Here is a 23,852-nt window from a genome sequence, read left to right on the forward strand (position 1 = left end):
ATATATATATCTGTATTTCTAGAATCTAGATGCACTGTTCTTAAAGCTTCCTTTGGGCTCTCCTCAGATTTTCATTGGCCAGAGAGTTGTGAGACCAAGTCAGAATTTCAAAAGGCAGTTCAACCTGCCTTTTGGCCTGAAGTAGAAGAGCTGGAATATTTGTGAATAATTCTACCAACAACTGCAGAAATCATGTACATATGTTGGTATACATATATTAAGAAAATGTCTTTTGGGGGTACCTGAGTGGCTTAGTTGGTTAAGCATCTGCGTTGGGCTCAGATCATGATTGCAGGATCCTGGGGTTGAGCCCCATGTCAGGCTTCCTGCTCAGTGGGGCATCTGCTGCTCCCTCTCTGTCTTCTTCCCCTCCCCCGCCCCCACATGTATGTGCTGTCTCTCAAATAAATAAATAAAATCTATAAAAAAATATGTTTTTGAAAAATTTGTGATTTGGGGAATTCTTTTTTTAGTTATTCATATCTTCTGATTTTGTGGGAGAATTATTTAGAATCTAAATAATTATTTAGAAGCTATCTGAAAAAGATTATGATATACATAGATTGTAGTAGCTTTTTTTTTTTTTTTTTTTGTAAGAAAGAATCATCTGTTAAGTGTCTTGACAACTGGATGTGACCATTCGAGATGCCATTATCTTGTTACATTTATCCCTTTGGTTAATCTGGTTTTGACAATAATACTAATTTTTGAAGGTGTTCTTCATCTTGAAACACTAATTATCATGGAGGATTAATTGAGAATCACTGAACACAGAGTCTGTAATGAGAACCACACATAGCTTACTGAGCCAACGTGAAATAGGACTCAAACTATAGCAGATGTACATACTAGCCCAATTTAAAGTTTCAGATCTTATAAATTCTAAGTTGCAAATTCATAAATCTCTCCTTTTAGAAGAGATTTTTTTTTAACTTTTTTTTTTTTTTTTTTTTAAGTAGACTCACTGCTCAGGGTGGAGCCTAGAGCAGAGCTTGAACTCATGACCTTGAGATCAAGACCTGAGCTGAGATGAAGAGTAGGACGCTTAACTGACTGAGCCACCCAGGCACTCCTTAAGATTTTATTTTTAAGTAATCTCTACACACAGTGTAGGGCTCGAATGTATACCCCTGAGATCAAGAGTTGCACACTGTACTGACAGAGCCAGCCAGTCTCTCCTAATTGCAAACAGTTTAGGAGTTTATTATTCTTCTCTGGGTATTATGGTATTATCCATTGTGTCTGAAATTGATGCTGTTTATTGAAAAAAGTTTTTAATCCAGTACAGTGGGTCTCAAATTTAGTTGGACATTAGAATATCCCAGGGGATTTACTAAACATGAGTTACAAGCTCTGGATATTCCAAAGGAGTAGGTATTAGATGGAGCCTGGAATGTGTGCTCTCCGGTAGATGCTGGTGTAGTGATCTCTTCTACTAGGTATGTCAAATATTCTTAGAGATGTATAGTAACTAAAATGTCTAACACCATGCCTGGTACTTCAGTACTTAATAAACAGTGGCTGTTGTCAATGTTTTGCGTTGCCTGTCAGTGTCAGTATTGTGATTTCAGTTCTTACTGTAGCAGCATGAAGAACAAAAGCCTGCAACCCTTTAGGATTGGCAGATTGCCCTGTGAACAAAAGGTAAACAGAAGCCTTTCAGGCATTCCCCAGGGCAGATAACCCCGCAGTGAACACTTCCACTCCTGGCTTTCGTCCAGTCACATAGATTCTACCTCCCAGAGATATTTTATAAGATGAATGCAACAAAACATCATGAAGAGTTTCTCTCACAGACAAGTTTAGTAATGAGTTTGGGTAACAGTTACAGCTATGCAGAGTTCTGTAAGACTAGCTAATTTAGGACATTAAGGAGAAAATGAGTAAACTGTAGAAATATTCGGTAATTATTTCTAGAACCTCCTCTGTGTTGTAGACCAACAGTTGACAGATGCTTTCTGTTACGGAGACCGAATGAAGGAGGACAGTGAGGGACAGAAACTTCTAGCCACCCCCTTTAAATTCCTTCATTTCTTCATCCCTAGTAGATGTAAGAGGAGATTGAGTGAACTCTCCTTTGACACACCTCTAGGAAAATCTCTGAGAAGACCTTCTTAGAAAGCTTTTTAAAGGAGGAGCCTTTTCTGGTATAGATCCTTTTTCTATTCCACTGCTTCCCCTTCTTACCTCATGGAACACATTTGTAAAGTCTGGGGCTCTAGCAACTGCCTTGAGCCATGAATCACATTTAAGGAAAGAAATCCACATTGTTCAGGATGTTAGAGCAGTAAAGGAGGAGTGAGCCTCGGTCTCTGGTGTTTTAGAGTTGTCAAACCTGCATTGCACTACCTGAAAATCTCTGAAACATTAAATTTCCACCTTTAATTTTTCATTCACTTTCTTCTTTGTTACTCTGTGTCATATGTAACTCTTGGGGCAGTTAGGAAACAACAAAAGTGTTTGAGAGAGGGAAATATAGTTTGAGAAAGGTATAGAAGATAGAGGTAGAAGACAGAGGATGAGAGAAGTGGCTGGAGAAAGATGCCTATGTCTGGACACATCCTGAGGGAACTGGAAAAAGAAGAAAGCTGGGCAAAGGGAGGCAGGAAGGTTGGCTGGAGAAAGCAGAGAGAAGTGGGTGTGACATTAGAAAGGAAAAGCGAGACTCACCTCACTTCTACACTTAAGAGGAGTTGGTGTAACTCTCTGGTTGAGACTGGTTTGATTGCAGTGTCTGTCCCTCACAAACCCAAAATATATTGTCTGCATAACTGTTTTAGGTGGTTCTCCAGCTTCTTCATGGGCCTTCAGCCTTCTGTTGAGCAGCACAGCACAGATTTTTAAGGAGTGTTACAACACATTACATTCTAATGTTTGTTTCCTGCCATGGACTGAATCTGGTGTAGTGACGTGCACATAATTGAAATCCTTTACAGCAGTAGGTTTACAGTTATTTTATTTTACATGTAATGCATTATGTATTTTATTTTTTATTTTTTTCAAGTTCTTATTTTTTTTAAATTAGTTTCAGAGGTACAGTTCAGTGATTCATCATTTGCATATAACACTGAGTGCTCATTCCATCAAGTGCTCTCCTTATGTCCATCACCCAGTTACCCCCTTCCCCCTAGCCCCCTCCCCTCTAGCAACCCCCAATTTGCTTTGTACAGTTAAGAATCTCTTATGGTTTGTCTCCCTGTTTTCATCTTATTTTTCCTTTCCTTATATATATTTTATTTTAGTAAAAGTATTACATACTGGAGATAGATGTAGTGAATTAACAGTTTCAAAGTAGCATAAACAGTTCTAACAGTATAAATATATTTTGGTCACTCTAGGAAATCAGGCTGATAAGTTATATTTATGTGAAAGTAAAATATGTTTAAAAGTAAAAAATACATTTAAAAGTAAAAAAAAATCTAAGTTTTACTTTTATGTCACTAAGCAATTACAGACTAATTTCTTTAAGATAATGTATTTCCAATTATGTTTTGGAACAAAGATGTGTTCAACAGCTTAAATACCTGTAATTATTAGAAAAATACAATCCCAGTGGAATATACAATCCCAGTGGTTTTATTTATATTCAGGTAGAGACTATATTTCTTTCTGTACCAGTTATAAAAAAAAAAACAACAATGTATCCCTGAAGAAAATTGAGATTTCTGCTTATTTTTTAAAGGTTGAGGTTTCCAAGACATTGCAGAGAAGAATGAAGTAAATTTGTATGAACAGCTGCTGTATTCGAAACGGTGCTGTAACAAGGGAGGGTCTATTATTTGCCACCTGCGTACAACGGTGCAATGCGGGGTCTTAGGAACAGACTTCTAATCACTGAGTCTGTCGTGATTTTTCCTCACCATCTGGAGTTGGGCAGTGCTGCCTCACTTTACGGGGCCAACTTTGCCTCAACAAAGAAGAAGAGGGAGGAAGCGGGGGTTGTTGCAAGGTGGGCCAGCTGCCAGGCGCAATTAGTGGGATTGTCCTTTATTGCTACACATTTTTAATTAACAAACATAAAAGAGCTCACTGAACACAAAGAGCGTACCTTTTCAGAAACAACAAGAATGAATGTTCATTATAGTCACAAGCAATATTCACAAGCAGAAGAAAAGATATTTCCAAAACATCACCTATTTAAACAAACATTCTCATGAAAACCTCACAGATCTGCGTAGAATTTGCTATTGAGACTCTGTTTAAGGTGGTCAGGAGAAGGTGGAATCTTAAGGTTTGATGAGGAAACAGTAGCTATTCATTCAAGTATTTGGTTTTCTAGCCAATTTTTTTGTTTGTTTGTTAGTTTTTTCTTCTTCTCTAACCAGCTTTTTGAGGGAAAAGCTCTGAGTTTGGAATTGGGACTTAGGTTTCAATTTCAGACTTGCTCTCTTGTAATGGTGCTAGTTTGGGTTGGTTATTTAACTTTCTCACATAAAATATTTTACTTAACCAGCTAAGCTTGACATTTCTCACATAGAGATGATGAGAACAAATGTGTGCATCTCTCACACTGGTATTAACATGTGAAGAGTCTTTATACACAAGTATAAGGTCAACAATAGAATAGAATGAAAGGAGTTACTTATATACCCTCCACTATCCACTAAGTCAATAATACAGTGTTGTTGGCTTCACCAAGAATTAATATTAGAACATTTGGGGTGCCTGGGTGGCTCAGTGGGTTAAGCCGCTGCCTTCGGCTCAGGTCATGATCTCAGGGTCCTGGGATCGAGTCCCGCATTGGGCTCTCTGCTCAGCAGGGAGCCTGCTTCCCTCTCTCTCTCTCTCTCTCTCTCTCTGCCTGCCTCTCTGTCTACTGTGATCTCTCTCCATCAAATAAATAAATAAAAAATGTTTGAAAAAAAAAAAAAAAGAACATTTGTTCACTATTGGCCATTAATAACATTTTCAGGCGTCTGTCAATTGAGTTACAGTCAATCAGGTATTTATTAAGAACTTCTGTATCACTAGCACTTTTTGTTAGTTACTCATATTTTATGTTCTAATTAGGAGGTTAAGAATAATAGTTATGAATATACTGTAACATACATACTTTCTGGTTTTGAAAGGGATGACTGCTAATTTTTCCCTTGCTTTTGTTTTGTGTGTATGTCATATGCTCCCACACCCACTTTTCCTTGGGGTATTCAGTCTCAGAGGTAAATGAAATGGCAGCAAAGATCTCAAATCTAATATTGATATCATAGTCAGACTCAAATGTTTGTACCTTGGGTCTGGATGGGCATATATAAGCCCATGTATTTCCTATTATGAAATAATCATTTGACAATATTCCTGTTCTATAATATGTATTTTGGAAACTACCAAAATATCAGGGAATTGCTATGCAGTGTCTCCTTGTGATGCAAAAATCTGGATATAAAGAGCCAACCATAAATCCCATATCTGCCTATCTAGATATATAACAAACATATGCGATGCACATATAACTCAGAAATTAAATGTCTCAGAGACTGCTTTTCAGTTTGCTCTTCTATCAATAATATGTAGATATACCCTCATGAACTCTTTAGTCATGTGAGTTATGGGGAAAAGCATTGTTTCATTTGGTAATGGGTAATCTATATGCAAATTTTGACTTCAGTAAAAGGTGTTGGGAACACTGGATATTCACATGCAAAAGAATGAAACTGGACCCATACCCTATGTTATACAAAAATTAACTTAAATGAATTAAAGACTTAAAAATAAGACCCAGAAGGGTGCCTCATGGCTTAGGCTGTTAAGCATCCAGCTCTTGATTTCAGCTCAGGTCCTGATCTGTGGAGCCTGGTATCCAGCCCTATGTCAGGCTCCACACTCAGTGGGGAGTCTTCTTCTCCTCTCACTCTGCCCCTCTGTCTGCTTCTGCTCTCTCTCCCTCTGAAATTAAAAAAAAAAAAAAAAAAAAAAAGGCCCAGAACCATAAAACTCCTAGGAGAAAACATGGAAAAAGTTCCTTGACATTGGCCTTGGCAGTGAGTTTTTAGATATGACACTGAAAGCACACATAATGAAAGGTGGAAGGAACAAGTGGGACTACATCACTAAAAACTTCTGCACAGCAACATAAACCATCAGGACAATGAAGATGGAACCTATGGAATGGGAGAAAATACTTGCAAACCAGGAATGTTTATAACTGACTCGCAAAAAAACAAAACAAAACAAACAAACAAACCCAAATAATTTGATTTAAAAAAAATGGGTAGAGAATCTGAATAGACATTTTTCCAAGGAAGACATAGCCATGACCAACAGGTACCTGAAAAGATGTTCAGCCTCACTAATCATCAAGGAAATGTGAATCAAAACCAAGTATGTGGGAGACACCATTTATGGAAGATACTGTCTTTTCACCATTAAGTATTCATGATTCACTTGTAAAGTATTAGTTGGCTGTGGTATTACTACTGTTCCCCCACCCCCCAAGATTTATTTATTTATTTTGTGACAGAGAGAGCTGGGGAGGAGCAGAAGGAGAGGGAGAGAGGGAGAGAGAGGATCTCAAGCAGACTCCTACTGAGCACAGAGCCTCACTCAGGACTCAGTCATCCCAGGATCATGACCTGAGACAAAACAAGAGTCTGACACTCAACCAACTAAGCCACCCAGATGCACCTTGCTTCTTAATTTCAATTTTGAACTGTTCATTTTTAGTATATAGAAATACAGTTGGTTTTGGGGTGTTATTTTTCTATCTTGCAAACATGTTAAAATTATTTATTCTAGTTTATAGGTTACTGGTATGGGATCATGTCCTTTGCAAATAAAGAAATGCTTACATCTTTTCTTTTTAATCCGGATGACTTTAATTTTTATTTCCTGTTCTATTGCACTGGCTATAACCTCTGGTAAAATGTTGAACAGAAGTAATGAAGATGGATATACTTACCTTCTTTTCCATTTCACGGCAAAGGTATCCCTTCCTTCATTCAGTGTGGTTTTAGTTGTAGGTTTTTCTAGATGCTTTTTATACACTGGAGAAGTTTATTCTGTTCCTGGTTTGTTGAGAGTGTTTATCATGAATAGATGTTGGATTTAGTCAGATGCTTTCTGTGCATTTGTTGGGATGAACTTGTGGTTGTAATTCTTTATTATATTATATGATGCATTAAATTAATTGATTTTTGATGTTATATCAGTGTCATATTTCTGGGGTAAATAATATATGCTCATGATGTGTAACTTTTTTTTTTCATGTGTTAAAGCATTTAAAAAATGGTTTGTTCAGGCTCTATGTGTATATGAGGAATATTTTTTTGTGTAGTTTTTTCTTGTGATTTCCACCCCCATAGTTTTGGTATTAGGATAATGGCACCATAGAATGAGTTGAGATATGTTCCCTCTTTCTCTTTTTTTCTTTTTCCTCTCTTATTGGTTCTTTGTGTATCTTCTTTGTACAAATGGTTATTCAATTCCTTTATCTGTTTTTAATGCAGTTTTTACTGCTTTTTGAAATATCTTCAATAATTATATTTTAGGTCTATTATTATAGTTTTCATGTACATACTTTAAAATTTCAACCGACTTTACTATTTTCTACTCCCTCCCCCCACCTGTCAGTAGAATATTTTCTCAATCCATAGGGGGATGAGTTACAGGTAATTAATTTATGTCTGCTCTGCATATTGCCTACATTAACTGTGGGTCACCTTTTTTTTTTTTTAAAGATTTTATGGTATTATTTGAAAGAGAAAGAGAGTGAGAGCATGAGCAAGACAAAGGGCAGAGGGAGAAGCAGACTCGCTGCCGAGCAAGGAGCAGGACCCTGGCTCAATCCCTAGACACTGGGATCATGACATGAGCCTAAGTCCAACACTTCACTGACTGAGCCATCCAGGTGCCCGTGATCACCTTTAAAATGGTGTTTTGGTCTCTGTTTCCTTTGCTGTCACTATCAGTAATTTAAAGTCTCCTGTTTATTTTAAATGTGAGTTTCTAAGCACACCGATTTGAATCTATATACCTATTTGGACAACTTGTGAACTTTAGTTTGGGTGACCTTGCTCTTCTTCTGTGTCATAGCAGCATTCATGTGTCTTTAATCTTCATTAGGGCAGAATTCCTGTAATGGAACATTCTGATCTGCTCCTGGGGAGGGGTCTGTGAGAGTGCAGCCAAGCTATACACCTGGCCACTTGTGTTCCTGGAGTTGAGGTGTCTTACTATTTAGGATTCTGGTTTTCACTCAGTCCCCCTGTTTTGATTACTCTCAACTATGTCTGGTTTCCTTGAGCCAGAGGTTTTTTTTTTCAGAAAACAGAACTTCCTTCTTCTGCTCAGGTATATGCAGGAGATGGGGTCCCTGGTACAGAGGATAGTGAAAATGTCTGCAGTTCTCTTTTATTTTATTTTATTTTTTTAGTACGTAATTTAAGTGAAACCTCCAGCATTTGGGTGAATTTGGCACATATTAGTGATTTCTATCATTGGCTGTATCTGAGAAGGACCTTGAACGTTTAAAGGAAACTTTAAATGAGAGGAACTTTAAATGAGAGGAAAGGGAGTAAACTTTAAATGAGAGGAAAGGGAGAGAAGGAAGGAAGGAAGGAAGGAAGGAAAGGAGGGAAGGAGAAGAGAAGAGTTGAGAAGAGGAGACAAGACAGAATTGGGGGAAAGAATAGAACAAAGAAAGGAAAACAATGCGCATTATTAGCCCAGAGATTCTCTTGTAGTTGGGTATTAGAGGGGGTTACTGATCACTGGTGTTGATAAAACATGACAGCACAGGGCAGGGACCATAGCCTGTCCTGTCTTTCCCCACCAGGGTCTTTAACATTCCCTTTCTTACATCCTCTGCTGCCATGTCCAGGTTTATCAGGGTGCTGTGGCCACATTGATGTGATTGCTCTTTGATTTTAAGGCTCCAAGAATTAGCTCCTCTTTGGGTCTCTGCCATTGTTGTCTTTTTTCTTGCAATCTCTGCTTCCTTGCTTTCTATTAAAGAATCTATTGAAATACCCAGATTTTTGCTGTTCTTTTCTTCACCATCTGATTTTGGATAGTAACACTCTATTCTTTATCTGTCCTGTTTACGTCCCTGTTTCATTTTTTTCCCTTTGCACGTCTCCTTATTTAAAGAGTTTGTATTTTATGTATTTATTTTTCCTTGCTTTTCCTAATAGAACAGATATGCTATAAAGCAGGAATTTATATTGGTCTTTTCCCAGTTTTTTTTCCCCTTTACTCAAAGAGAACTAGGTGTAATTTGATGTTTAATAAACAGTTTTCAACTACAGCAGTAAATGAATGAGTGACCACATAAAAATATGCCAGAAAAATAGAGAAAACATAATAATAATATAAAACTTTAAATTTGTTTCGTCAGCTTTTAATAGATCAAACAGACTTAAAAGAGCAGGGGTAGAGCAATTCTGAATTATGTTAGTACTAAATTCATGTTTTCTTTTCTTTTTTTTTTAAATTTTTTATTTCTTTTCAGTGTAACAGTATTCATTGTTTTTGCACCACACCCAGTGCTCCATGCAATCCGTGCCCTCCCTAATACCCACCACCTGATTCCCACAACCTCCCACCCCCTGCCCCTTCAAAACCCTCAGATTGTTTTTCAGAGTCCATAGTCTCTCATGGTTCACTGCCCCTTCCAATTTCCCTCAACTCCCTTCTCTTCTCCATCTCCCCTTGTCCTCCATGTTATTTGTTATGCTCCACAAATAAGTGAAACCATATGATACTTGACTCTCTCTGCTTGACTTATTTCACTCAGCATAACCTCTTCCAGTCCTGTCCATGTTGCTACAAAAGTTGGGTATTCATCCTTTCTGATGGAGGCATCATACTCCATAGTGTATATGGACCACATCTTCCTTATCCATTCGTCCGTTGAAGGGCATCTTGGTTCTTTCCACAGTTTGGCAACTGTGGCCATTGCTGCTATAAACATTGGGGTACAGATGGCCCTTCTTTTCACTACATCTGTATCTTTGGGGTAAATACCCAGTAGTGCAATTGCAGGGTCATAGGGAAGCTCTATTTTTAATTTCTTAAGGAATCTTCACACTGTTCTCCAAAGTGGCTACACCAACTTGCATTCCCACCAACAGTGTAAGAGGGTTCCCCTTTCGCCACATCCTCTCCAACACATGTTGTTGTTGGATAAATTCATGTTTTCTAACAGTAGAAATGATACTAAAAACTCAATGTAAAAAAAAATCTAGAAAATATGCATAGAATTTAAAAACCTACAAATGCTTGGAAATTAAAAGTAAAAACAAAAACAAAGACAAAACATTCCTAAACGATTTATAGCTAATGTGATAAAAATAATAACAAAGTATCTGATTTTAGACTCTTTAAATTAACTGCAAACAGAAACTTGACATTATGTCAACAGTAACAAGTAAGATCAGTTTCTTAATCTGACCCAGAAAGTTAACTTCAAAAGTTAACAGCCTGATAAAAAATTTACTCAAATACTTACTGAAATCAGTTGATTACACAGATACACAAGCTTCCACAAAACCAATAAGTCTCAAAATAAAATAAGATCTACTTCAGTACGTATAGTTGGAAAAGTTTTAAAATCTTTTTTTTTTCATATATGTTTCTATACAATATTTAGAAACCTTGACTCATGTATCCAAATGTGTTTTTTATTGTATTTCATATTTACTGTTTCAATAAAAAACATTTTTTCTGAGGCTAGTAATGGAACGATGTTAATGTCTTGGCATAAAGCTTTTATCATCTTTTCGTGACATGAATCCCCTCTTGTTGTGAGAAGTGCCACAATCCTTATTTCAAACTGGTGGGGGCTGTACAGAATCATCCCATGACTGGTACGGGGGGTAAAGCAATAAACCTTCCTGTCTGGTGAGCTGGGGAGCCTGGAATCCCGGGTGCTGTGATCACAGGGGCCTTGACCACTGAATGGCATCCTCTGTCACTCCAGGAATACTGGGGAGCCGTACAGAGCCATCATCAGGCCAAACACAGGAAGGCTTTAAAATTTGTATTATTTTTATTTTATTTGCAGGATTTGAAGAAATATTTTTTAAAAATTGAGTTGGTAAGCAAGGAAGCCTATTACTGCATACAGGACTGTGGGAGTTTTATGTTCCCCCCGTTTCTCAAAGGGAGGACTTTGGATCCGCTGTGGTCAGAGCCATAAGAGCAACAGCACTGGGTGGTCATGCTGTTGGTTCAAGAGCATTCTTTACTGTCTAGAAATTATCAGACATGATGGAAAAGATCTGTAGACATGTAAGGTGTACACAGAGCAGTGAATCAGATGGCTCATGAAGTGTGTTCTAGTACAATGTTGTATTTCAGATATGTCTCAGTAAAAGAAAAAACTACAAAAAATATTTGACCTGGGAAACAGAACTAAAGAAGTGGAAAAATACCAATTCTTTGTTCATTATATAATTTAGTCCCTGTTATGAACAAGAGGCAGGATGAGTGAATGACAATACAAAAAGTAATCAGTTTCAGTTTTTATATAAAGTATATGATTTTTATCACGAATCATTAATTTTATCCAAATGTCTCCCTAAAGTCCTCTTCTCATGTTAAAACATCAGTGGATCAATATTCTCTTTCTTCTTTTTGCTCTTTTAAATATTAGCTGATTTGCAAATATCAGTTCAACAAATGAAAAATTTTTTGTAGTAATTATACTTACAACTTAAGACCCTATTAATTTATATAAATATAAATTATAAGTCATATATTAAATGTATTTAATATTAATATTAAATGTACTTAATGTTAATATTAAATGTATTTAATGTTAATATTAAATGTATTTAATATTAACATATACATAATTTATATATAATATAACTATAATATGTAATTTATATTCATGTAATTGATTATATAAATTAATTATATAATTATATAATCAATTATATAAGTTGACTTATATGAATTTATCTAAATTAATATATGATATAAATATTAAATTATATAAATGCCGTTTAAAAGATTTGTTTAAAAAAATACATGACCAGCAAGTGCTAAATATTGAGATTAAAAACACTACCGTAAGAATTACTAGATGAAGAGAGGATATCCTTACGGTAATTCACAAACAAGGCCCTAATTCATTTTCCCACATAATTGTGAATGTTTGGAGTTTAAAATATTTTATACAACAAACAAATCTTGACCCTGACAAAGCAAATCACTGAACATACAGAAAAGCACAAATTAGGGGTGCCTGGGTGGCTCAGTGGGTTAAAGCCTCTGCCTTTGGCTTGAGTCATGATCTCAGGGTCCTGGGATTGAGCCCTGCATCGGGCTTTCTGCTCAGCAGGGAGCCTGCTTCCTCCTCTCTCTCTCTGCCTGCTTCTCTGCCTACTTGTGATCTCTCTCTGTCAAATAAATAAATAAAAATCTTTTTAAAAAAATAAAAAAGAAAACCACAAACTATAAATTTCCTTTTAGCAGTTTCACAATTTTTAGTAAAAAAAAAAAGTTGATATATTTCCTTTTAAATAAATAGTGCTTATTAGAGATCAATACAAAATATGAGAAAAAAATTAATTCTCTTATACCACCACATAAAGACTTTTCCCATTTCAAAGTTTTTCTTTTTTAATTTAATTTTTTTCATCATGACAAGTGTATTTTTTTTTAAGACTTTGTTTATTCCACAGAAAGAGAGAGAGAGCACAAGCTGGCAGAGGAGTAGAGGGAGAAGGACAAGCAGACTTTGTGCCGAGTGTGGATCCAGATCTGGGGCTCTCATCCCACAACCCATAGATAAGGCAGAGCCCAAACCAATAGTAAGCCACCAGTAGACTGACCTGGCCACCCAGGTGCCCTATGACAAGCATACTCTAATCCCTATCACATGTTTCATCCATCCCCCACCCACCTCCCCTCTGGTGACCACCAGTTTATTCTCTATAGTTAAGAGTCTGTTTCTCGGTTTATCCTCATCTCTCTCTCTCTCTCTCTCTATCATTTTTTTTTCCTTTACTCTTTGTTTTGTTTCTTAAATTGCACTATGAGTGAGATCCTATGGTACTTGAGTTTCTCTCACTGACTTATTTTCCTTATCATACCTTGTAGCTCCGTCTATGTCATCGCTAATGGTAAGATTTCATTCATTTTGGTGGCTGAGTAATATTCCATTGGCTATGTACATATATATGTCATAAATCTTCTATATTTATTCATCTATCAATGGACTTAAGCAGTTTCCATATCTTGGCTATTGTAATGCTACAATAAACATGGGGTTCTTGTATCCCTTCATATTAGTGTTTCTGTATTATTTTGGGTAAATACCCAGTAGTGCAATTACTGGGTCATAGGGTAGTTCTATTTTTAAGTTTTTGAGGAACCTCCATACTGTTTTCCACAGTGTCTGCAGCAGTTTGGATTCCCACCAACAGTGTGGGAATTCAGAATGCCTGGCTAACTAGGATAAAATAAACACAGCCCTCCTTGGGAGAGGCTAGTTGAAAAGCAAAGAAACAGTGACCAGAAAACGGGGCCTCCTTTTAGTTTCTGGGGTGAAAACAGCCAGATCCTAATTGTGGCTCAATGCTATCTCCCAGGGAATGGATGCTTAATTTATATCAGACATATATCCTTAATAGTCACCTACTCCCTGCCTGCAAGGAAGGAACGCAGATAGTTCTAATCACACAATGCGTGGAAATGTCCCTACCCTAGGTATTGAAACTCTGCATTTCTTTCTAATCTTGATTCTTTGATAATATGCATAATAAAAATGGAGGTAGAGTTTGGTGTGGGGTTTTTCTCCACTGGAGCATCTAGTCCCCAGGTCCTCTCCTTTCTCCTTAGTTAGGTGTTTGGAGTAATCTTTTCATTCGCCTTCTCAGGGTTTGCTGGTTGAACCAACACAACACTGCACAAAGGTTCTTTTTCCCCACACCATTGTTTTCTTGTATTAATTTCAGCCATTCTGACCAGTGTGAGGTGATATCTCATTATAGGTCTGATTTGTATTTCCCTAATGATGAGTGATGTTGAGCATCTTTTCAGGTGTCTTTTGGCCATCTGGATGTCTTCCTTGGAAAAATATCTATTCATGTCTTCTGCCCATTTTGCAGTTGGATTACTTGGTTTTTTTTTTTTTTTTTTTTTTTTTTTTTTTTTTTTTTTTTTTTTTTTTTTTTTTTTTTTTTTTTTTTTTTTTGGTGTTCACTTATCTAGGTTTTTTATATATTTTGGACACTAACCCTTTATTGGATATGTCATTTGCAAGTATCTTCTCACATTTAGTAGGTCATCTTTTTCTTTTGTTGATGGTTTCCTTCACTGTACAGAAGCATTTTATTTTGATAGCACATTTTTGCTTTTGTTTCCCTTGCCTAGATGTATCTAGAAAGGTGTTGCTACAGCTCATGTCAGAGAAGTTATTGCCTATGCTCTCTTCTAGGATTTTTATGGTTTCAGGTTTCACATGTAGATCTTTAATCCGTTTTGAGTTTATTTTTGTGTGTGGTGCAAGAAAGTGGTCCAGTTGAATTCTTTTGCATGTTGTTGTCCAGCACCATTGGTTGAACAAACTCTTTTTCCCATTGGATATTCCTGTCTCCTTTGTTAAAGATTAATTAACCATATATCCTGGGTTTATTTCTGGGCTCTCTGTTCTGTTCCATTGATCTTTGTGTCTGTTTTGTGCCTGTACCACACTGTTTTGATTACTACAACTTTGTGGTATATTCTGAAATTTGGGATTGGGATATCTCCAGCTTTGTTCTGCTTTTTCTAAATTGACTTGGCTATTCAAAGTCTTATGTGGCTCCCTACAAATTTTAGGATTCTTTGTTCTAGTTCTGTGAAAATTGCATTTGGCATTTTGATAGGGATTGCATTAAATCAGATTGCTTTGGGTACTGTGGACACCCAAGCAGTATTAATTCTTTGAAACCATGGACCATGGAAGTAGTTTCCATTTGTGTCACCTTGATTTTCTTTCATCAGTGTGTTACAGTTTTCAGAGTACAGGTCTTTCACCTCTTTGGTTAAGTTTATTCCTAGGTATTTTATTCTTTTTGGTGCAATTATAAATGAGATTGGTAATTTCTCATTCTGCTGTTTCATTATTAGTGTATAGAAATGCAGCAGATCTGTGCATATTGATTTTGTATCCTGTGATCTTACTGAACTCATTTATCAGTTCTAGTAGTTTTTTGGTGGAGTCTTCAGGGTTTTCTATATATAGTATCATGTCATCTGCAAACAGTGATAGTTTTATTTCTTTCTTACCTATTTGGATGCCTTTTATTTCTTTTTCTTATATTATTGCTGTGGCTAGGACTTTCAGTACTATGTTGAATAAAAGTAGTAAGTGTGGACATCCTTATTTTGTTCCTTATCTTAGAGGAAAAGTTCTCAGTTTTTTACCATTTACTATTATGTTAGCTATTAGTTTTTCATATATGGCCTTTATTATATTTAGGTATGTACCCTCTAAACCCATGTTGACGGTTTTCATCATAAATGGACATGGTACTTTGTCAAATGCTTTTTTTTCTGCGTCTATTCAAATGGTCATACAGTTTTTGTCTTTTCTCTTATGTATGATGTCTCATATTGATTAATTTGTATATATTGAACCATCTTTGCATACCAAAAATAAATCCCATTTGATTGTGGTGAATGATTTTTTTAAAATTTGTTGTTGTATTTGTTTCACTAATATTTTCTGAATAATTTTTGCATCTATGTTCATCTGAGAAATTGGTCTACAGTTTTCTTTTTTCATGGTGTCTTTATTTGATTTCGAAATCAGTGTGATGCTGACCTCATAGAATGGATTTGGAAGCACTTCTTCCTTCTCTTTCTATTTTTTTAAATAATTTTGGAAGAATAGTTATTAAATCCCCTCCTCCCTTTAAATGTTTGGTAGAATTTACATGTGAAGCCATCTGGTCTTAGACTTTTGTTTTTGAAAGTTTTTTGATTATTGATTCAATTTTATTGCTGGTAATTGGTCTGTTCAAGTTTGCTGTTTCTTCCTGATTCAGTTTTGGTATGTATATGTTTCTAGGAATTTATCCATTTCTTCTACCTTGTTCAATTGTTGGCATAAAATTTTTCATAATATTCTATTATAATCCTTTGTTATTTCTGTGGTGTCAGTTATTATTTCTACTCTTTCATTTCTGATGTTGATTTCTTTCTCTTTTAATGAGTCTGGTTAACAGTTTATTAATTTTGTTTTTCTTTTCGAAGACCACTCTCCTGCTTTCATTGATCTGCTCTGTTGTTGGTTGCTTTTTGTTTTTGTTTTTTAGTTTCTATATCATTTGTTTCTTTTCTAAGTTTTATTATTTTTTTCCTTCTCCTGGTTTGGGCTTTGTTTGTTCTTCTTTTTCTAGCTCCTTTAGGTGTAAGGTTAGGTTGTTTATTTGAGAGTTTTTTTGCTTCTTGAGGTAGGCCTGTATTGCCATATACTTACTTTTTAGACCACTTTTGCTGCATTCCAAAGTTTTTAGACCAATGTGTTTCATTTTCATTTGTCTCTGTGTATTTTTTAATTTCCTCTTTTATTTTATGGTTGACCCATTCATTGTTTAGTAGCAAGTCATTTAACTTTCATGTATTTGTATTCTTTGCAGACTTTTTTTCTTGTGGTTGATTTCTACTTTAATAGTGTTGTGGTCAGAAAAGATGTATGGTATGACTTCAGTCTTTTTTAATTTGTTGAGAGTTGTTTTGTGGCCTGACATGTGATTTATTCTGGAGATTGTTCTGCATGCACTTGAATGTGTATTCCAGTTTTAGGATGGAATGTTCTGAATATGTCTATTAAATCCATCTGATCAATGTATTGTTCAAAACCACTGTTGCCTGGTTGATTTTCTGTTTAGATGATCTATCTGTTGGTGTAAGTGGGGTGTTAAAGTCCCCTCCTATTTTTGTATTACTATTGGTTAGTTGCTCTATGTTTGTTATTAATTGTTTTAGGTATCTGGGTGCTCCCTTGTTGGTTGCATAAATACTTAAAATTATTATATCTTCTTGCTGGATTGTCCCCTTTATGATTATATAGTATTCTTTGTCTCATTATAGTCTTCGTTTTAAGTCTATTTTGTTTGATACAAGTATTGCTACCCTTGCTCTTTTTTCACTTCCATTTGCATGATAAGTATTTTTTCAGCCCTTTACTTTCAATCTGCATGTGATTTTAGGTCCAAAAATAGTCTTTTATAGGCATTATATTGATGGGTCTTCCTTTTGTATGTATTCTGTCACCCTATATATTTTGGTTGATGTGTTTGGTCCATTTAAATTCAATATAATTATTGATAGCTATGTATTTAGTGCCATATTATTTCTTGTTTTATGGTTGATTTGTAGCTCTTCTCTGTTCCTTTCTTTCTTTCTTTCTTTCTTTCTTTTTTTAAGATTTTATTTATTTATTTGACAGACAGAGATCACAAGTAGGCAGAGAGGCAGGTAGAGAGAGAGGAGGAAGCAGGCTCCCCGCTGAGCAGAGAGCCCGATGCAGGGCTCGATCCCAGGACCCCAGGACCATGACCTGAGCCGAAGGGAGAAGCTTTAACCCACTGAGCCACCCAGGTGCCCCCTCTGTTCCTTTCTTCTCTTGCTTTCTTTTCTTGTGGTTTACTGGCTTTATTCTTGTCTTTACTTTTTCCATATCTGTTAATGGTTTTTGATTTATATATAACATCCTATGGATTTAACGGTCACTACTATTAAGTTGATGGTCACTGAGGTTTGAACTCATTCTAAAAACACTAAATTTTTATTCCTCTCCCTGTCACGTTTTAGGTACATGGTGTCACACTTTACATCCTTTGTGAATCTCTTGACTGATTTTTATAGATATACTTAATTTTACTGCTTTTGTGCTTCCTACTTTTCTTATTCATGCTTATAGTCTGTCTTTCCTTTTCACTTAGAATCCCCTTTAACCTTTCTTGTATGGCTGTGTAGTGGTCATGACTAGTTGTCTAGTCTAGTGGTGACTAGTAGTCACCACTAGTAGTCTAGTGGTCATGACTTCCTTGAACTTTCGTTTGTCTGGGAAACTCTTTATCTCTCTTTCTAGTCTAAATGATAGCCTCAGTGGATAGAATATATTTGGCTACAGATTTTTTCTTTAAGTCCTTTGAATATATCATATCATTTCCTTCTGGAATGCGAGGTTTCTGCTGAAAAAATCAGCTGATAGCCTTTTTTATAGGGTTTTTCTTCTGTATGCCACTGTTTTCTTTTCTCTTGTGGCTTTTAAAATTCTCTCTTTGTCACTACTTTTGCCATTTTAATAACTACATGTCTTGGTGTGGACCACCTTGGGTCAATTTTTGTTGGGAGTCCTCTGTGCCTCCTGGATCTGACTGTTTCTTTACCCAGATTCCAGAAGTTTTCAGCTAGTATTCTTCAAACAAATTTCCTGCCCCCTTTCTTCCTTCTCTTTCTGAGATTCCTATAATGCGAATGTTTTTATGCCTGATGGTGTGCTGAGTTCTCTTAATCTATTTTCATTTACTCCTATTATTTTTTTCTGTCTCCTGTTCCTCTTGCTTACTTTCCATTACTCTGTCCTCCAGGTCACTGATCTGTTCTGCTTCCTCTAGTCTGCTGTGCATCCCATCTACTATATTTCCAATTTCAGTTATTGAGTTCTTTATCTCTGATTCATTCTTCTGTATGTGTTTCAGTCTTTTAAATAATTATTATTATTCTTTAAGTTTCTATTTAAATTCCAGTTAGTTAACATACAGTGTAATATAAATTTCAGTTGCACAATATAGTGAATCAGCACTTGCATGCAATATCCAGTGCTCATCACAACAGGTGCAATCCTTAATCTCCATCACTGATTTAACCCTTTCCCTTAATTACTTCCCTTTTGGTAACCATCTATTTATTCTATATAGTTAAAAGTCTGTTGTTGTTGTTTTTTAAATTTTTATTTGAATTCTCATTAGTTACTCCACTCTTTTCTCAAGTCCAGTGAATATCTTTATGATCATTATTTTAAATTCTCTGTTAGGCATATTACTTATGTTTGTTTTGATTAGATCTCTTGCTGTGATTTTGTTCTATTCTTTCATTTGGGACATATTTCTCTGTCTCCTCTTTTGTCTAGCTCTCTGTGTCTGTTTCTCTATGTATTGGGGAAGTCAGTTACGTCTCCTGCTCTTGCAAATAGTGGCGTTATGGAGAGGAGGTGCCCTGCAATGCAGGGTCCCCTGTTCATTAAAACCTGGTGGTTTCAGGCTGTCTCCTGTGTGTGTTATGTGCATCCAGTTGTTGTCTCTTTAGTCCACTTTAGTACAGTGAATCTCTTTGCCTGTTGTGGGCAATGTTTAGTCCCTGTGTTGTTAAAAGGCTAGTCTGGAGCCACCCTTTGTTTGGGTTGGGTCAGACCAGGCATTTGCCAGAGATGCTGTAGCACCGAACTGCAGGAGTTTCTCCCTGTGTTGTCCTCTGCGAGGGTTTCATTGGTGGGCAGGGCCTGCAGTCAGACCAGATGTCTACCCCTAACGATTGCTCTGGGTGCAGTCGCACTGGTGTGTGTGGTTATCTTCTTCTTACCTTGGAGCAAGAATCACTGTTGTTGCTGTTTGCACACTGGTAGGCCTGTGGCTCCACTTGGGAAGATTCCTGAATTTGGAATGGGGGGAGGGGTGCATGGGTTTGCAGAAAGTGTAGGAGCAGGATGCATAGTATTAATGAGGTTTGTGCAGGTTGGCTATGGGAGGGGACCTGGTGCTGATTTGGGGAACTGCTACTGAGGGCACATTGGAGAGGGTGGGTCAGCAGAAGTGTCCGGGGGTAGGGAGAGCTGTGAGCAAGCTAGGTGGAGTGTTTGTGCTCTGCTTTTTCCCTTAGGTATCCATGTCTCTAGGCTGGGGGACAAGGGAGGGAAATGGCAGGTGCCATTTGTTATTTGAGAAGTCTCCCAAAGGTCACTGTTCTACTCAGCACATATGCTGAGATGAGTAAACAGATCCCGTTCTAGTGTACCCTGGGTGTTTTTAAAACTGCTGCTGCTTTATTATATCTCAGTGGGGTTCTTTGCTCTGCTGTGTGTTTAACAGTGGGGACTCCATTTCCTCTCACCCTCTGGCTCTTGCAGAGCTGGGCAGCTGATTTTTAAAGTTCCAGGTGTTAAGCCTTGCTGTTGATAAGAATTGGGACTTAGTCTTCCAGTGCAGATCCCCTGTGCCTGGGTGTCTGGTGTAGGGTCTGCTCCTTTCCCCTCTTCATGCCTGCAGTGACCCTCCTTCTGTGGGCAATTGTGGGTCAGCTTGGTTCCCGACTGTCTGGTCGGGTACTGTCTTGTTGGCACCCTTCCTACTATTTTCGATATGTCCTCTTCCCTACATTTAGCTGTGGAGAGTCTGTTCTGCCAGTCTTCTGGTCAGTCCCTGGATTATTTACACTCGTGTGGGTGTGATATAGTTGTTTCCATGGGACAAGGTGAGCCTAAGATCCTCCTCTGCCATCTTCCCTGGCAGTTCTTGATCTTGAGTTTTTAAATTATTATTAAAATACACACTCATTATAATAGTCCAGACAAGCCTTAACTACATAATACAAAGATTGAAAATGTTCTCATTTCAGAGGATAAAGTTAAAAGTGTTAATTGTGTTGTTTTCCACAATTTTCTATGCACATATATAACCTTATTATACATATATATCATATTACATTATATACATTACGTTATGTACATTATATCATATCATGGTTTTAACATACATGTAAGTATAAGGTTATATCTGAATGGATGAATACAAATTATGCAATATGTAAAATCGCAGATATGTGTTGAAATTGTTTATAAAAATTTAAATTCTGTTTTAACTTGTGCTGTTATGAGCACTGGTACATTAATACCACTTCTCATGTTATCACTTCTAATGTTTTTACTATCACTGCATTGAGAGAAAATGCCAGAATTTCAGTAGTGTCTACTTATTGTTATATATATTTAGATTATTAGAATTTTTTACTACTGTGATTTTTGTTACAATGAACAACTTTTGGACCTAACTTTAATATTCTATATTTGGAATTATATCTCTATGTAAATAGATTTTCAGGAGTGGAATTAATAAAGAAAACGTGTTACTATTTAGTGTAAAATTGCTTTTCAAGTGTTTTTTTTTCTCTTTTTATGTCATCCCAGCAATATGTCAGAATTATGAAGATCAATCATTGGAAGATTCTAAAAAGTTGGTTTTTTTTGTATCAAAAAATGTTATCATCTCATTCACAGTTTAGAGGAGATAAATGGAATAGGAGATAAATGGATTCTTAACTAGTTAAGAATCAATTGCAATGAACTAGGCAAGAAAAAAATGTGAAAACCTGAAAACATTTTGCGATATAAGCATTTATTTATTTATTTATTTATTTTACTTATTTTCAATTAAAGATTGATCAGGCACCTACTCTGTTCTAAGAATTGTTCTGGGCACTCTGCTGGGTGTTTACTATACTTAGAGACCAGGGCCCACACACACTTTTCTGGGCACGTAAATAGAAAGCAGAATGACATTAAAATATTGAGGACATAATGGGGACAACCTGGTGGAAAATGTGGCTCTCCATTTGAGATTTGGTGAAACAATGGATGATTGTATCCCTTACCTGTGTCCTTTTTTGCTCTGTTTCTGCTGCATTCCCCTCTTTTCTCCACCATCCCTAGAGCCTTTTCAACTGCATAATCTCGATTCATCTTTCAGAACTAGGATAGATATGTTTTCTTCCAGGAAAGCCTCCACATTGCTGCTTTCTGGTGTTTTTTATTTTTTAGGAACTGAGAAGTAGTGTCCTTCAGCAACATACTTAATTTCGGCACTAAATTCTTGTTTTTGTAACCATAGTTCTTCTTGTTTGTATATTTCTGCAAGAAAAGAGTTATAGATCAGAAAAGAAGACAAACATAGTAAGAGAGTCTTTACATTCATGGATGTCAGTCATTTCTAGAGAAATAGTTTTCTCTCAAGAATCTCTTCCATGTGAAGGTGCAGTGTGGGTCAGCATCTCACCCATCCTTGCATATCCTTTGTCTCACATAGCCAGTTCCACTTACTCTGCCTTTTTGACACTTCAGAGATAATGTGATTATGTGATTGATTTTCTTTCATATCAAATGAGGAGATAAATGGTATAGATACCATCTTGTATTGATTCATTTTCTATAGAGTTGACTCAAACATGATTACTGTTGTTTCACTTCATTTAAGAGTCCTACATCTCTAGCATCTTGTAGAATTGATGGTTCTTTAAGGAGCAGACTCTCTGTTTATTTTTGAAAAACTGTAAAATTTATAAACCAAATCATAATTAAGTTTCCTCTCAAAAAACTCTTTTTCTTGAAAAAAAAATCTTCCTTCTATTTATCATAGTTAGAAAGTGAAGAATCTGTTTTTACCCTACTTTGTTGATGCCACATAAAGTCTGATAGATATAGTATTGTATTGACATATCATACATGGGAAATGCTCATAGTGCTTTTTCCACTTTTTTCTTTGATAAAACTGTTTTATTTGGTCATGGCTGTATTTTGAAATCATTAGAAAAAGTGAAGAACTTTATTAAATATATCATAAAATGATTTAATTTGACAATGATATGTACATAAAGAATGTATTCATGTCTTTGCCAATGTCTTATTTTGATATTGAGACAGTATCTTATTTTCCGTCATGATATTTTACAAGTCAAAATATATAAATCCACATTCCATTGGGAAATATAAAAATGAAAACAACAAATTCTGTTAAAGACATTCCTTTTCTAGCTTCTATGTCTTTCATTTTACCAGTGTCATCTGTCTCCATATATGTTCCATAGAAATATAATTAAAAGTGTTGTTTTCTTTTTTGTTTGTTTGTTTGTTTCTAGGCAAGAGCTTTATACAGGAACTTTCTAACCAAGGAAAATTGGAGATATTTACATTTAGTTTGTAACATATCCTTAAAATACATTCATTAGCTATCCTCACCAATGTGTCTTTTAGAATTCTTTTCCAAACTGTTTAGTTAATCTTCATCTCTCACTTTTTGTAAGTTTTGCTATGCTTATAAATGTTTCTCAAGAAATTTGGTACTTGATTACATGTGGTTTACATTATTACTAGTCATATTTTTGTGGTTTTTTTAGAGATTATTTAAGGGAGAGAATGAGAGCATAAGCAGGGTGAACAGCAGGCAGAGGGAGAAGCAGGCTCCCCACTGAGCAGGGATTCCCAACTTGGGGCTCGGTCCCAGGACCCTGAGATCATGACCTGAGCCAAAGGCAGGTGTTTAATTGACTGAGCCACCCAGGTGACCCCATATTTTTGATTTTAAGATCCATCAAATTTGGAGCTGCTATATTTTTCCTGGATATTGTTTATCCTATAGCAGGAATCAACAAACTTTCTGTAAAGGGACAGTTAGTAAATGTCTTTGGGGTAAGAGAGCTACAGTGGAACTATACAGCTCTTACATTGTATGCGAAAGCAGTCAAAGACAATATGCAAGTGAATGAGCATGACTATTTGTTGATAAAACTTTATTTACAAAAAGGGCAATGGGTTGGATTTGGCCATAGTTCACAGATTCTTTGTCCATAGCAGAATCTAAGAACAATACTTACAGGAGCTACACAAGTAGCATGAGTGCAACAAGCCAGGATCATTTCTTTCAGAGGAAGAAATTTTTTTTTTGTCTATTAAAGAGGTTGGTGTTCCGTAAGAAGCATATATGCTGGGGCGCCTGGGTGGCTCAGTGGGTTAAGGCCTCTGCCTTCGGCTCAGGTCATGATCCCAGTGTCCTGGGATCGAGCCCTGCATTGGGCTCTCTGCTCAGTGGGGAGCCTGCTTCCTCCTCTCTCTCTGCCTGCCTCTCTGCCTACTTATGATCTCTGTC

Source organism: Enhydra lutris, unplaced genomic scaffold (genome assembly GCF_002288905.1).
Source record: "Enhydra lutris kenyoni isolate GAN:26980312 unplaced genomic scaffold, ASM228890v2 scaffoldscaffold12, whole genome shotgun sequence".
In the NCBI taxonomy this organism is placed as follows: Eukaryota; Metazoa; Chordata; class Mammalia; order Carnivora; family Mustelidae; genus Enhydra; species Enhydra lutris.